At 56.2% G+C, this 15167-nt stretch overlaps 1 gene segment (V, D, J or C); it reads left to right on the top strand.

Moving 5' to 3' along the window:
* The first annotated feature begins 9506 nt into the window (after positions 1-9506).
* Positions 9507-14450, top strand: LOC311613946 (immunoglobulin lambda variable 2-8-like). The segment is given in 4 exons: positions 9507-9572; positions 9692-10006; positions 12408-12704; positions 14446-14450.
* The last annotated feature ends 717 nt before the right edge of the window (positions 14451-15167 follow it).

Genomic DNA, 15167 nt, shown 5'->3' with positions numbered 1-15167 from the left:
TGCAGCCGGAGGACAAGCTGTCTGCTACTGCTGCTTTCTCTCCAGAGGCACCCTGTCCCCCCGTGTCCAAGCTCACGGGAAGGGAGACCAAAGCCTACTTGACACCCAACGTGAGCCCACCTGGGGTCTGACGGCAGCCCTGCTCCTCACTCCGAGCAGAGCTTCCAGCGGTGGCCGTGGCTTTGGGAAGGTGGTCCCTCTCGCACCACCTTCTGCTCTTCTGCTCCTTATAGGGAGGCAGCCGGGCAGCAGCTTCCTGGGAATACAACAGCTGCTCCTGTTCCTCCTCCCGACGGGGGACCGCGGGATGCGGATCCACCTAATTCCTCGATAGTGAGAAGAGAGGGGCCACGGGGCTTCTCCCGACCCCAAGACGCTCAGGACCGGGCTTACCTGAAGATACTCCCTCCCTCTGGCTGCAGCTCGGGCTGGCCCAGGCCCTCCAATGGCCTCCGATGCTTCTCTGCTCTCCGTGTCCGCCCAAGTCTGAGAGTGAGAACCAAAAGGCTCCAAAAACAAGGGACAGCAGCAGGTTAACAGAATACTTAGGGAAACTGACCGCGGGAGGCGCCCTGGGCGGCTGGGCATCGCCCCGTGCCCCGAAAGGCACGTGGTGGGCGTGGCAGCAGCCAACCCATGTTTCTCTCTCGCATCGTGCTGTCTGTCTCTCTCATCGACTAAAAGACGTGTATGTTAACCACACATTAAATGGTGAAACGGAAACACAAAAACCCTGGAGCCCGGATCCTCCCTCACCTCCAACCTGACCACCGACCACACCACCGACCGCTCACCGCAGGACAAAAGCAACCTTGAGTGACAGGCATGGTGCCCCATGAGAAGCGGCCTTTCCCCCCTTCCCCCTCCCCCCACCGCCCCCGCTCCCGCCCTCCCCTGCCCCCCAGGCCTGGCGTGTCCAGCGGGGCGCCTCCCTGGCCAGGGGAGCTGGAGGATGGAGGGGAGGGGAGGGAATGGAGGGGGTGGGAGGATGGAGGGGAGGGGAGGGGAGGGGAGGGGAGGGGAGGATGGAGGGGAGGGGAGGATGGAGGGGAGGGGAGGGGAGGATGGAGGGGAGGGGAGGGGAGGGGAGGGGAGGGGAGGGAATGGAGGGGAGGGGAGGATGGAGGGGAGGGGAGGGGAGGGGAGGGGAGGGGAATGGAGGGGGTGGGAGGATGGAGGGGAGGGGAGGGGAGGGGAGGGGAGGGGAGGGAATGGAGGGGGTGGGAGGATGGAGGGGGTGAGGGGATGAGGGGGTGGGGAATGGGGGAGGTGGGGGGGGCGGAGGCACTGCGGCGCCTGAAGCCCAGAGCAGCGGCCTCGGGCGCAGGAGCGCCTTTCCCTCAGGCCTCCCCGTCCCCCTGTCCCCCCAGCCCCTTTCCCGGGACAGGGGGTGTGTGGGGGGGAAGGGTCACGCGTGACCAGCGCCAGGCCGCCCGGGGAGACGAGCCGGCGGCGGAGCGGAGCGTGAACTTACGGCTCCCGGGCGGGCGCTGCTCGCGGGGCCTCGGACCGGGCCTGGCGGAGGGACTGGAACAATGGCCGCCGGGCGCTCCCTGCATGCCCACCGGAAGCCGCGGCCCCGGCCAATCCCGCCGCCCGTTCCTTCCTTCCTTCTCGGGCGAAGTCTCGCGAGATCCTGATCTCGGGAGCGGGGTCTCCGAGGGCGCCCGGAAGGGGCTTAACGGACAGAGAGGAGGTGGGGGAGGGTGGTGCCTGTGGCCGCGCCCAGCGGGCTGCAGGGGGGTGGAGGTGGGGGCTGCTTGGGGGGCCGGGTGGGTGGGGGGTGAGGATGGGATGGGATGGGGGGGGCTGGAATGTGGAGAGAGAAGGAGGAGGCCCGACACCCCCCCAACTCACCTCCCACTCCCCCTCTCCCCCCATCTGTGCTTCCGGGGACCCCTTTCCCTCTGCGGTTGTGGGGTGCCGGTGTCGCCTCCCGGGGTCCCTGATTGAGGGTTCCCGCCCCCCTTCCACCTCCTTGTCCAGAAAGGAGCTCCTGCCCTGGGCTGGTCCCATGTCCCTACACCCTGGACGCGGCCATTGCCATCCCCCTCTCCCCCCATAGGAGGCCCAGCCCCAGCCACGAGCCTGTCCCCTCCCAGGGGGGTCCTCAGCCCTCCCCTGGCGTGGGGTGGGTGGGCCAGCTCCTTCCGACGCCCCCAGATGCCGTGTGGGCCCCACTCACCTCCCCCAGGCCTCCAGGTGGTGGCCGCGCCGTTCCCGAGGCGAAGGGCTTCTCTCTCACCAGCACCCCCTTCGGACAAAGCTCCAGCCGGGCCTGGAAACGAAACGGGGCAGACTCCTCAGGATGGAGCCCCACCCACGCGGGGTGGGGGGGAGCCCGGCCCGGGGTGCGCTGCCTGCCTCTGGGCGCTGCCTCCGGCCCGGGGCTCTCCGGGCCGCCACCAGGGGGCGCTGGCGGCCTCACGGGGCCAGGCTTGGGCGCCCCCTGTTGGAAAGTCTCTCTAGGAGAGAAAAGTAGGGATCTGGGGGGATCCTTTCCGGGGAGAGGGGGGAGGCTAAGAGCAGAGCGGAGGCCCCGGCCTGTCACTCCACCCTGCCTCGGTGGGGGGGGGGGGGCGGGGGGGGGCTCTGTAGGGTCTTGTGAAGTCACGTCCTCACTCAGCCTCCTCCAACTGCGGGCCGTTTCCGGAAGGGTCCTGGGCGGTGGACACTGTGTCCCCGGCCTGTGAGCGACCCTGGATGTCCTAACGGCAGGTTCTGGGAGGCTGTGGTGGCTGAGAGCAACAGGCGGGTGGTGAGGCTGTCCATGAGTGTGCATGCCTGTGTGCGTGCACCAATGTGCATGTGTGTGTCTGTGTGTGTGTGCGGGGTGTGTGTGTGTGTGTGTGTGTCTGTGTGTGTGTGTGTCTACCCTGCCGTCCCTCCAGGCACTCCCCATGCCTGTGAGCTGGCAGAGTTTAAGGTTTCCAGCCACACAGACGGATGAATGAATGAGTGCAAACGAGGCCATGGCATTGATGCCTAGCGGATCTGGGACTGTCACCCAGAGCAGAGCTGATGGAAAACCTCCCTTTTTCCTCCTCAGAACTGGAGGCCCCGCCTGCCCGTCCCTCCTCTCCTCTATCTCTTCTGGACTCCTTCAGCAAGTATTTGTCCTTGAGTGGCTGCTAACGCATGCTCAGAGATACAGTATCTCCTCACAAGGCTTAGGATGAAAATAGGAAGAAAAGAAAAAAAAACAAACAGCAGCCACCCGCAGACAAGAAGAGGGTTGTCCTCACGGGGTGATTGTAGCGAAGTCTCCGAAGAAAACAAAGGGGCTGCTGTGGGAAGCTCCCCAGGCGGCAGCCTCCTCTGAGGCCGAGCCAGGAGAGCCATGGGGGCTGAGAGGGCCGTGCTGGGCATGAGGACAGACAGTCTCATTCTCACACAGTCAAGTGCGAGGCCGGTCTGAGAGCATGAAGGAGACTGGGGTGGAGGGGCGGGTGATAAGCGACAGAGAAGACAGTGGATGCATCTGTGGAACTCGGAATTAAAAGGGAATCCATGCCGAAACCAGTTTGGCTCAGTGGATAGAGCGTCGGCCTGCAGACTGAAGGGTTCCAGGCTCGATGCCGGTCAGGGGCATGTACATTGGTTGCGGGCATATCCCCAGTAGGGGGTGTGCAAGAGGCAGCTGATTGATGACTCTCTCTCATCGATGTTTCTGACTCTCTATCTCTCTCAATTCCTCAGTAAAATCAATAATGTATATATATATATATATATATATATATTTTTTTTTAAAGGGAATCCATGAACCTCAGAGGGAAGGCAGGGGAGGGGGAGGGGAGAGATCAGCCGATGAACTTGTCTGCATATATGCATCACCCGTGGACAAGGGGGAGGGGAGGATGGGAGCAGGCTGGAAGAAGTTAATGGGGAAAAAAGAAAAACCTGTGTAATACTTTCAACAATAAAGATTCATTTTAAAAAGGTAAAATAAAATAAAATAAAATAAAAGGGAGTCTATTTGAAGATTGCCCGCCCTTATTTTCATGATCCCATTGCTTGCCATACTGGCTGAGATTGATACACGAAAAGATGAGGTCTGTATTTTTGAAAGCAAAATGCAGGTCTCCTGTCTGATTATATAATGCAACCCGATTCGCGTAACAGGAAATGTGAACATAAGACCCACTTATTTCATTGCTTCAAGTCATGCCTCTCAGTGTTCACCACATTCCAGGGCTACCCTAGGCCTGGAGATGGAAGAGGGGCTGACGGTTACAGGCCCCGCCCTCCTGGGAGAGATGTAATTCATCTTTGTGAGCATCTTAGAAAAGCAGGTCCACGTGTCCAGAAGGGGGTCACTAAAATGATAAGGCTGGTTTTTGAAAAACCCTTTTCTGTGTTTTTAAAATGTTTACTATCAGCACTGTTTCTCCTTGACTCGCAATGGAAATAGAGCTGTTTTCATTTTGGAAATATTGAAAAGTACAGTCAACCTGCACTGCATTGTAATGGTCACCATGGAGACTTTCAAACCCTTCAGCGAGGGAAGGGAGGAGGGGATGCTTTTGTAGGAGCTGCTGTGTGTGTGTGTGTGTGTGTGTGTGTGTGTGTGAGTGTGAGTGTGAGTGTGTGTGTGTGTGTGTGTGTGTGTGAGTGTGAGTGTGTGTGTGTGTGTGTGTGTGTGTGTACACGCGCGCAGCTGATAGAGGCTGAGTCTCAGCTAATCTGTGAGGGGATGAGAAAGAAATGAACTAAAAGAGGAAGATACTTTTTAATGTACATATTTTAAAAATTGATTTCAGAGAGAAAGGGAGAGAGAGATGTCAATGATGAGAGAGCATCATTGATCGGCTGCCTCCTGCGTGCCCCACACTGAGGTTGGAGCCCGCAACCCTTGTCCGGAATTGAACCCAGGACCTTTCAGCCTGCAGGCCGACGCTCTATCCACTGAGCCAGACCAGCGAGGGTGGGCTATGCTTTCTTCTAGGATCACCTAACGTAAGTCTGAAGGAGGAAGAACCTGCGTTCTCTCTCTCTCTCTCTCTCTCTCTCTCTCTCTCTCTTTTTAAAATAAATCTTTATTGTTCAGATTATTACAATTGTTCCTCTTTTTTCCATCCATTGCTCCCCTCCACCAGGTTCCTACCCCATCCTCTGCCCTTTCCCCACCCCAGACTGTCCTCATCCACAGGTGTACAATTTTTGTTCAATCTCTTCCCGCACCCCCCATTCCCCTTTTCCCCGAGAATCATCTCGACCTAACCATGCGTGACTTGGGATAATGGTCCTAGAGCGCTTACCAATGAATGGAAACTCAGTCTTGATTTTCTGGCCAGACCCAGGCCAGGGTGCCGGGAACTTGAATGCGGTCTTAGTGATTCTTGGGTGGACACACTGAGGCCGGAAAGGACAAGCTGCTGGTCCAAAGCAGAGTGGACAACTCCAGAAGGGATTGGGGGCTGTGGAGTCCCGGTGGGGGCTCCTTGCCCCCAGAGTGGGGTTCCTCTGAGCTGTGTTTCCATGACACCCAGTACACAATAGACTCCGGATTTAACAACACGCACCTGAACCGGCCTCTGGGCCCCAGTCTGCTGAGAGTCAAGCAGATGTGAAAGATCTTAGAATTCAGGGTGGCTGCTAGGTGTTCCCTAGCCTGTGTGTCATGATTTGGGTGAACCACTTCAGAGAGGGAGCGAGACGGAGAGAGAGAAACATCCATGATGAGAGAGCCTCACTGATCAGCTGCCTCCTGCACGCCCCCCACTGGGGGCCAAGCCCACAACCCAGGTATGTGCCCCACCAGGAACTGAACCAGGACCTCCTGATTCATAGGTCGATGCTCAGCCACTGAGCCATGATGGCCCGGCTATATGAGGCATTTTTGAACAAAGGAGAAAAGGGGGAAATGGGATATTAGATTTCAGCCGTGAGAACGGGTGGTTTGCAGGTAGTTGAAGAAGAGAACACACATGTCAGGAACATTGAGAACCAATGAAACCCAGGTCATCTAGCTAAGAGAGAAGCTCTGGAATAACTGTGTCCATTCAAGAGGAAGCAGATGGACAGGCGGCGATGGGCTGAGAGGGAGACAGAGGGACCGGGGCCTGGTACTGAGCTGAACTAGAAAGAAGCGAGATGGGAAGGAAGTCAACAGGGATTCCCAGGTCCCACTCAGCTGCCTTCCCCAGTGCTTGGGGTGCACCCTCTTTGGCCACCAGGGGGCAGCAAGAGCCTGGATTGTGGGCAAGGTACTTTCTGTGGTTCATGCTGTCCCTCCAGGAAGTGTGAAGAGCTGCTTGCCTCTGAGGCCCTTGTGTCCCCAAACAGCTGTGCCCACCAGATCGCCTCTTACCCATTGGGGCTAACACGGCTAGGGCTCAGCGTCAGCCTCACTCCCCTGCAGACAGAGGAGGGAGCCCTGCTGACTAGGGGAATGAGAGGGAGCTGAGGGCCATACAGTCCCAGCTCTGCCATTGGTGCCTGGGAAATGGAGCAACCAGTCAGCCAACCTGTCCTCACCTTTGCCCACACAGTGCAGAGGGGAAGCCCTGAGATTTCTCACCAGGAACCACCATGAAACCCACACAGAAAAGGCAGGGTTCCCCTGGCTGGCTCCATTTCTGCATGCTGTCCTAGCTCAGACTGATCTTATTTAGAACATATTAAAGAGTTCAGCTATTAAAAAAAAATTATAGATTGATGAGAGAGAGAGAGAGAGAGAGAGAGAGAGAGAGAGAGAGAGAAAGAGAGAGAGAGACAGAGAGAGAGAGGGAGAAATGTATTTGTTTTTCTCTATATCAATGCATTCATTGGTTGATTCTACCCGGCCAGGGCAAGAGTTTAATTGTTGATAAAGCTCTTCTTTCCAGAGATGCAGACTCCAGGTCAGAGTGGGGAGAAGAGAGGCAGGTGCAGGAAATGGATTTGCATGGAGGCCCCTCCCCCGTGAGGCAGGGGGAGGGGATAAGAGAGTTCTGGGTGAGCCAGGCTCAGGCTTGGGGTCTCAGAAGGCAGCTCTCAGGGCACCTCCACCATGGCCTGGGCTCTGCTCCTCCTCAGCCTCCTCTCTCAGGGCACAGGTGAGGCCTCAGGGAGGGACCTGGGGACACCTGGGCTCCCTCTGCCTCCTCCTCAGGCTCCCCGTGCCCAGCGCTGAGCTCACCAGAGGGTGTTGTTGCTCTTTTCAGGGTCCTGGGCCCAGGCGGCCCTCACTCAGCCTCCCTCCATGTCTGGGACTCCTGGGACGTCAGTCACCATCTCCTGTGCTGGGAGCAGCAATGACATCGGGCGTTATAACCTTGTCTCCTGGTACCAACAACGCCCGGGCACAGCCCTTAAAATCTTTGTTTATGATGTCAGCAAACGGCCCTCAGGGATCCCTGCGCGCTTCTCTGGCTCCAAGTCTGGAAACACGGCCACCCTGACCATCTCTGGGCTGCAGGCTGAGGACGAGGCTGACTATTACTGCTGCTCATATAGGAATGATGACACTCTCCACAGTGGTGCAGACTCATGGGGAAGTGAGACCAAAACCTCCTTCAACTCTTCAAGCCCCTTCACTCCTCAACGCAGGCTTTCACTTCTTTATCCTTTGCTATGACCTTATTTTTAAATAACTGCAAACGTGAACACAAATTTAAAGATAATGTAAAGAAATCCTCTATCATCTTTTCCCCTGATTCGCCACTCTTTAACATTTTACCATATTTACTTTTCCTTTTGTTTTCTTATCTTCATCTCTCTCAGCATATACGTTTCTGTATGCATACATAGGAGTAGAGGTATACACACACACATGCATACACATACATAACACAGACACAATGACATTCATTTTCTGAATCATTTGAGAGGAAGGCGTGTCCAGAGGTGGGCCAGGCCTGGCTCTCCAGCAGGATCTTGGCGGGGGCGGGGGCTGTATATTTCCTGTTGCCTAGTGGAGCCCGGACTCCAGGAGAGGCAGAGAGCGCTCACTGGGCCTCAGAAGAGAATAGTCTTGGCTGCTCAGGACACTGCCACTGGCTCCTGGCAACACAGCGTTGGTGCAGATAAGCAAGTGCCAGTGGGAATCCAGGCCACACGCTCCCAGACATCGCCGGGCGGTGCCAGGGCTGCTTGCACCTGTGACACACGAGCTTCCTCACAGAGGCCTCTTTCCACCCACTGCCCATCAGAGGGAGGTGACCATTGGGGCATAGTGGGCAGAGCGAGCTATACTCATGAGGCCCCCAGGGTTCTCCTGATGCCCTCAGACCCAACTCTGCCTGGCTCCCCTAAGCCAGAGACATGTGTCCACTGCTGCTGAGGACAAACCGTGCAGGGAGGGGCTGAGGGGCTGAGGGGCTGAGTGCTGAGGGGCTGGCGGGCAGGGCTCTCCCATCCTCACCAGCAGGAAGGAGAGAGGATCGGGACACCCCCTGCTTTGAGAACAGGTCCCACTTCTAACGTGTCCTGCATCTCAGCTCATCCCTCCACACTCACTGGTTGGGAAGAAAATGTGATGTTTTTGTGGGAACCTTTGCAGACTCGGCCCTGGGCTCTGTCAGGACAACATACATCCTGGCTTTCGAGTGCGTGTTGTACTTTTCTGCCCTGTTCCTTGGCCTCCACATAAAATTCTGGCCCAAGGCAATAATGCTCAGTCCACCCTTAGTGAATTTAGGAGAAGAACAGAGTTGGACAGTCGCCCTGTTGCAGCCACATTCATGGCATTCATGGGTTGCTTCTTGCATGTGGCCTGACTGGGGATTGAACTGAAACCTCGGCGTGTTGGAATGACACTAACCAGCTGAGTCCCTGGCCAGGGCTTCCAATAACTTTGTTAGATAACTTCTAATAAATGCACCCCAGGCTCAGACTCAGGACTCAGGCTCGGCCAATGCACAGGCAGAGGGCTGATCAACCCATCTTATGAGAAGAAGCGGGGAGGTTTGAGGGGTGAGAAGCACCCCAACGTTGCCTGCTGTCCCTGGACACTGAGCGATTGGCTCTCTCCAGCCTGCCTTGGACCCTGCCCTCACCTGCATCCCTCAGAGCAGGAGGTGAAAGTCCCAAGATTCCTCGGGAGCCACAATGGCTCCTGCAACAGGAAGGAAGGAGGCATCCGAGATTATCTCCATTTCCTGGGCACTGGTTTAGGCTCAGCCTATCCTGACTCGGAAAATTCCACTTGAAGACTTTTCTAAAAAATATTTTTTATTGATTTTTTTACAGAGAGGAAGGGAGAGGGTTAGAGAGGTAGAAACATTGATGAGAGAGAAACACAGATCAGCTGACTCCTGCACACTCTTACTGGGATGTGCCTGCAACCAAGGTACATTCCCTTTACTGGGATTGAACCTGGGACCCTTCAGTCTGCAGACTGATGCTCTGTCCCCTGAGCCATACCAGTTAGGGCCAGCTCAAAGACTTTTAACCCCCCAGGGAGCTCTCTGCCCAGAGTGCAGGTGCATCAGGCATATTTGCATGGAGGCCCCGCCCTCCCGGGAGGCAGGGGGAGGGGATAAGAGAGGTCTGGGGAAGCCAGGCTTAGGGTCTCAGAAGGCAGAACTTTTGGGGAGTCTCTGCTATGGCCCGGGCTCTGATCCTCCTCACCCTCCTCTCTCAGGGCACAGGTGAGGGCGCCTGGGAAGGGACCACAGGGCCATTGGCCTGATGGAGGCCTCTGTCTCCTCCTTGAGGCTCACCTGAACCCCAGCATTGGACTCACCACAGTGCGTTTCTGCTCTTTTAGGGTCCTGGGCCCAGGCAGCCCTCACTCAGCTGCCGTCAGTGACCGGGAACCTGGGACAGTCGGCCACCATCTCCTGTGTGGGAAGCAGCAGTGACATCGGGCGTTATAATTATGTCTCCTGGTACCAACAGCGCCCGGGCACGGCCCCCAAACTCCTGATTTCCTACGTCAATACCCGGTGCCCGGGGGTCCCTGAGCGCTTCTCCGGCTTCAAGTCCAGCAACACGGCCTTCCTCGTCATCTCCGGGCTGCAGGCTGAGGACGAGGCCCACTATCACTGCTTCTCCTACGTGGGCAGCAACACTTGCCACGGTGGTGCGGGCCCATGGGGAAGTGAGACCAAAACCACCCAGCACCCGCCCGCCCGCCTTGCTCTGAAAATGACCACCTCCCTGGGCAGGGGGCTCAGGCAGCGTGCCCTGGAGGACTCGTGCTCTGCCCCTTCCTCCTGCCTCTCCCTGAGCCGTGGGGGCCCAGCGTGTTTTCTCAGCTCTTCTCCCCTCTCCCACCAAGTCAGCAGGAGCTGGGGCTTGCTGCCTTGGCTTGTGTTCTGTGCATCCAGAAGGCCCCTCAATCCAAAGCATTCAATGTCACCGCTTTAAGGAGGCCCCTGCTCAGTTTGCTGGGAAGATTTCCCACAATCCTCTGGGAAATTCTCACTGCAAATCCCTGGGCCTCCCACACCTGCACAGACCAACCTGGATCCAGTTCTCCACTAATGAAGTGGCAAAGACAATAAAGGAAGTTTTAATTTCCCTTCCTTTGTCCCTCCCTCCCTCTCTCTCTTCTTTCCTTTCTTCTTTCCTTTCTTTTTTCCTTCCTTCCTTCCTCCCTTCCTCCCTCCCTCCTTTCCTTCCTTCTTTCCTTCCTTCCTTCCTCCATTTTATCCTTCCTCTCTCCTTCCCTCCCTCCTTTCCTTCCTTCCTTCCTTCCTTCCTTCCTTCCTTCCTTCCTTCCTTCCTTCATTTTATCTTTCCTCTCTCCCTCCCTCCCTCCTTTGTATTCTTCTTTCTTTCCTTCTTTATGGCGCTCCCAATACTTGCCATGACCAAGCAAGGTATGAGGGGGGAACTGAGGGAAAGGGTGTGTCCTCTCAGAACTGCTGGCCCCTCAGATCCGTAAATGGCTCTCCTGGGGGCACCTGCAGGAGAATGGCCATCCCATTGGACGGACCTTTCCAGTGTGCTGCCTGGTTCTACAAGATGTCTGTTGGTGGGAGTCCCCGTGCCTCAAGGATCCCCAAGGTTTTTCATGATGATCCAATTCATTTCCAGCCACAACCCCAGTCAAAATGCATCAACAAGTATAAACACACCGAAGAATGAGGAAGTGTAGTTTTGTTATCATTTTCTCTGTCTAAGTTATGGGTTGAAATGAGTCACTCCCCATGCAATCGGCATGGATCTGGGATTAAATATCAGGGTCTTTAATTTATAAGCTTGGCTTTATTGGCCTTTAGTCATAGTAGCAAGTGGTCACTTTGGCTCCTGTGGTGACTGTCATGTTTAGCATTTCTATAACATATCTTATCACGTGGGCATACGTGTGCAGGATGACTGTAAATGAGAATGGGGATCCCTGCAGCACGGGTAGTGATTCCCTGTGGTCCTATCGGGATGAGGACCAGGACAAGATGGGACCTAGTGAAGTCAGAGAGCTGCTTCCCCAGGAAGGATGAGGACAACTGGCCTGTGCCCTGGCCTCCCATGGTTTCCCAGGAGACCAGGGTCCATTCCACTTGGTCATCATTCCCAGGTGATGTGCTTCTGAGCAGACCAGTGACTCCTACCTTCTCACTGTTACCTCACACTGAGGGCAGTATTATCTAAGCCGCCTTCCCTGGGGCTTGACTTGCATCATCCAAGGCCACCAGGGGGCAGCATTGCCTGCATTTGGGGAAGGTTCTGGCTGGGGTTCAGCCCTGAGCTGCAGGAAGTCTTCCTGGGAGCTTAGCAGGACCTCCTCCTGACTGGGTGGCGGTGGAGGGCGATGTCCTGTATGCGTTGCTTCCCAACTTTCCACTTCTGGGGGTGGCAGTAAATGTGCCCGAGCCTCAGACGGTACATGACGATGAGATACATGAGGACTCATTGAACTGAGGCCATCAAGGAAAGATGGAGAAAGACTGGGAGAAACCAGCTTTGCCTGTGGTTCTTGGGCCACAGAGTGACTGGAGTTTTCAAAGCAGACCTAGAGCCTGTCCTCCCTCCTCACAGTGTCCCCGAGGGGAGTCCCCATCCTCCACAGTCAAGAACCCTCTGGATGCCCAAGGAGGAGAGACAGGGACCTCCAAAGTGGCTTCTGGTCCCTCTCCTGTGGTCTCAGTGGGTCTCGGGTGAAGAAATCGGTCCAACATAATCTCTCAGGTCAGCTCTGCTTTCTGGTGAGAAGAAGCATCAAAATCAAGGGTCAGGACAGTGGAGGAAGAAGACAGGCAGGTGCTGGAAATGGATTTGCATGCAGGCCCCTCCCCCGTGAGGCAGGGGGAGGGGATAAGAGAGGTCTGGGGGAGCCAGGCTCAGGCTTGGGGTCTCAGAAGGCAGCTCTCAGGGCACCTCCACCATGGCCTGGGCTCTGCTCCTCCTCAGCCTCCTCTCTCAGGGCACAGGTGAGGCCTCAGGGAGGGACCCAGGGACACCTGGGCTCCCTCTGCCTCCTCCTCAGGCTCCCGGGGCCCAGCGCTGAGCTCACCAGAGGGTGTTGTTGCTCTTTTCAGGGTCCTGGGCCCAGGCGGCCCTCACTCAGCCTCCCTCCGTGTCTGGGACTCCTGGGACGTCAGTCACCATCTCCTGTGCTGGGAGCAGCAGTGATGTCGGTTATGGTAGTTATGTCTCCTGGTACCAGCAGCGCCCCGGCACGGCCCCCAAACTCCTGATTTATTATGACAGCAGTCGGCCCTCAGGGATCCCTGCGCGCTTCTCTGGCTCCAAGTCTGGCAACACGGCCACCCTGACCATCTCTGGGCTGCAGGCTGAGGACGAGGCTGACTATTACTGCTGCTCATATAGGAGTGGTGGCACTCTCCACAGTGGTGCAGGCTCATGGGGAAGTGAGACAAAAACCTGCCCTGGGCTCACAGGCCCCTACCCGCCTCACTCTGAAGATGCTGCCCTCCCTGGGCACGGGGCTCAGGCCGCGTGCCCTGGAGGATTCGTGCTCTGCCCCTTCCTCCCACCCTTCCCAGAGCCTTGGGGGCCCAGCGTGTTTTCTCAGCTCTTCTCCCCTCTCCCACGAAGTCCGCAGGTGCTGCTTGGGCTTGCTGCCTTGGCTTGTGTTTTGTGCATCCAGAAGGCCCCTCAATCCAAAGCGTTCACTGCAACAATAACAGGGAGGCCTGCTGGATGGATTCCCCATAATCCTCTGGGAAATCCTCACTGCAATTCCCTGAGCCTCCCACACCTGGGCAGACCAACCTGGATCTAGTTCTCCACTAATGAAGTGGAAAAGACAATAAAGATTTAATTTCCCTTCCTGAATCCCTACCTCCCTCTCTTCTTTCCTTCCTCCCTCCCTTCCTTTCTTCCTTTTTTCCTTCATTCCTTTCTTCCTTCCTCCCTTCCTTCCTCCCTTTCTTCCTTACTTCCTTTGCACCTTCTTTCCTTCTTTGTCAGGCTCCCAATACTTCCCATCACCAAGGAAGGTGTGAGGTGGGGATTTGAGGGAAAGGGTGTGTCCTCTCACAACTGCCCTCTACTCAAGTCCCTGAATGGCTCTCCTGATGCAACCTGCAAGTTGAAGGCCATCCCATTGGATGGATCATTCCAGAAGGCTTCGTGGTTCTTCAAATGTCTGTTGGCGGTGGCCCCCATTCCTCAAGGACCCCCAATGTGTTTCATGAAGATCCAACTCATTTGCAGCCACAATCACGGTTAAAAGAAATGAACAAGTACTAATCCAACTAAGTAAGAGGAAGTGAAGCCTTTGTTATCATTTTCTCCATGTAGAGTTATGGGTTGAAATGAGTTACTCCCCATGCAATCAGCATGGATCTGGGATTAAATATCAGGGTCTTTAATTTATAAGCTTGGCTTTATTGGCCATTATTCATAGGAGCAAGTGATCACTTTGCCTCCTGTGGTGGCTGTCATGCTTAGCATTTCAATGACATGTCTTATCACGTGGGCACACGTGTGCAGAATGACTGTAAATGAGAATGGGGATCCCTGCAGCACGGGTAGTGATTCCCTGTGGTCCTATCGGGATGAGGACCAGGACAAGATGGGACCTAGTGAAGTCAGAGGGCTGCTTCCCCAGGAAGGATGAGGACAACTGGCCTGTGCCTGGGCCTCCCATGGTTTCCCAAAAGACCAGGGTCCATTCCACTTGGTCATCAGCCCCAACTGATGTGCTTCTGAGCAGACCAGTGACTCCTACCATCTCGCTGTTACCTCACCCTGAGGCTAGCATTATCTAAGCTGCCTTCCCTGGGGCTTGGCTTGCATCATCCGAGGCCACCAGGGGGCAGCGTCGTCTGCATTGGGGAAGGTGCTGGCTGGGGTTGAGCCCTGAGCTGCAGGAAGTCTTCCTGGGAGCTTACCAGGACCTCCTCCTGACTGGGTGGCGGTGGAGGGGATGTACTATATGCGTTCCGTCCCAACTTTCCACTTCTGGAGGTGGTAGTGAATGTGCCCGAGCCTCAGTCACTACGGACATTGGGACAAAGGACACCTGAGGACTCATTGAACTGAGGGCATAAAGGAAAGATGGAGAAAGACTGGGAGAAACCAGCTTTGCCTGTGGGTCTTGGGCCACAGAGTGACTGGAGTTTTCAAAGCAGACCAAGAGCCTGTCCTCCCTCCTCCAAGTGTCCCCGAGGGGAGTCCCCATCCTCCGCAGTCAAGAACCCTCTGGATGCCCAAGGAGGAGAGACAGGGACCTCCAAAGTGGCTTCTGGTCCTTCTCCTGTGGTCTCAGTGGGTCTCAGGTGAAGAAATCGGTCCAACATAATCTCTCATGTCAGCTCTGCTGTCTGGTGAGAAGAAGCATCAAAATCAAGGGTCAGGACAGTGGAGGAAGAAGACAGGCAGGTGCTGGAAATGGATTTGCATGAAGGCCCCTCCCCCGAGAGGCACGAGGAGGGGATAAGAGAGGTTTGGAGGAGCCAGGCTCAGGCTTGGAGTCTCAGAAGGCAGCTCTCAGGGCACCTCCACCATGGCCTGGGCTCTGCTCCTCCTCAGCCTCCTCTCTCAGGGCACAGGTGAGGCCTCAGGGAGGGACCCGGGGACACCTGGGCTCCCTCTGCCTCCTCCTCAGGCTCCTCGGGCCCAGCACTGAGCTCACCAGAGGGTGTTGTTGCTCTTTTCAGGGTCCTGGGCCCAGGCGGCCCCCGCTCAGCCTCCCTCCGTGTCTGGGACTCCTGGGACATCAGTCACCATCTCCTGTGCTGGGAGCAGCAGTGATGTCGGTTATGGTAGTTATGTCTCCTGGTACCAGCAGCGCCCGGGCACGGCCCCCAAACTCCTGATTTATGATGTCA

This window comes from Pipistrellus hanaki, assembly GCF_964339955.1.
Source record: "Pipistrellus hanaki genome assembly, chromosome: 19".
Taxonomy (NCBI): domain Eukaryota; kingdom Metazoa; phylum Chordata; class Mammalia; order Chiroptera; family Vespertilionidae; genus Pipistrellus; species Pipistrellus hanaki.
This window is presented reverse-complemented; position numbering and strand designations above follow the sequence as displayed.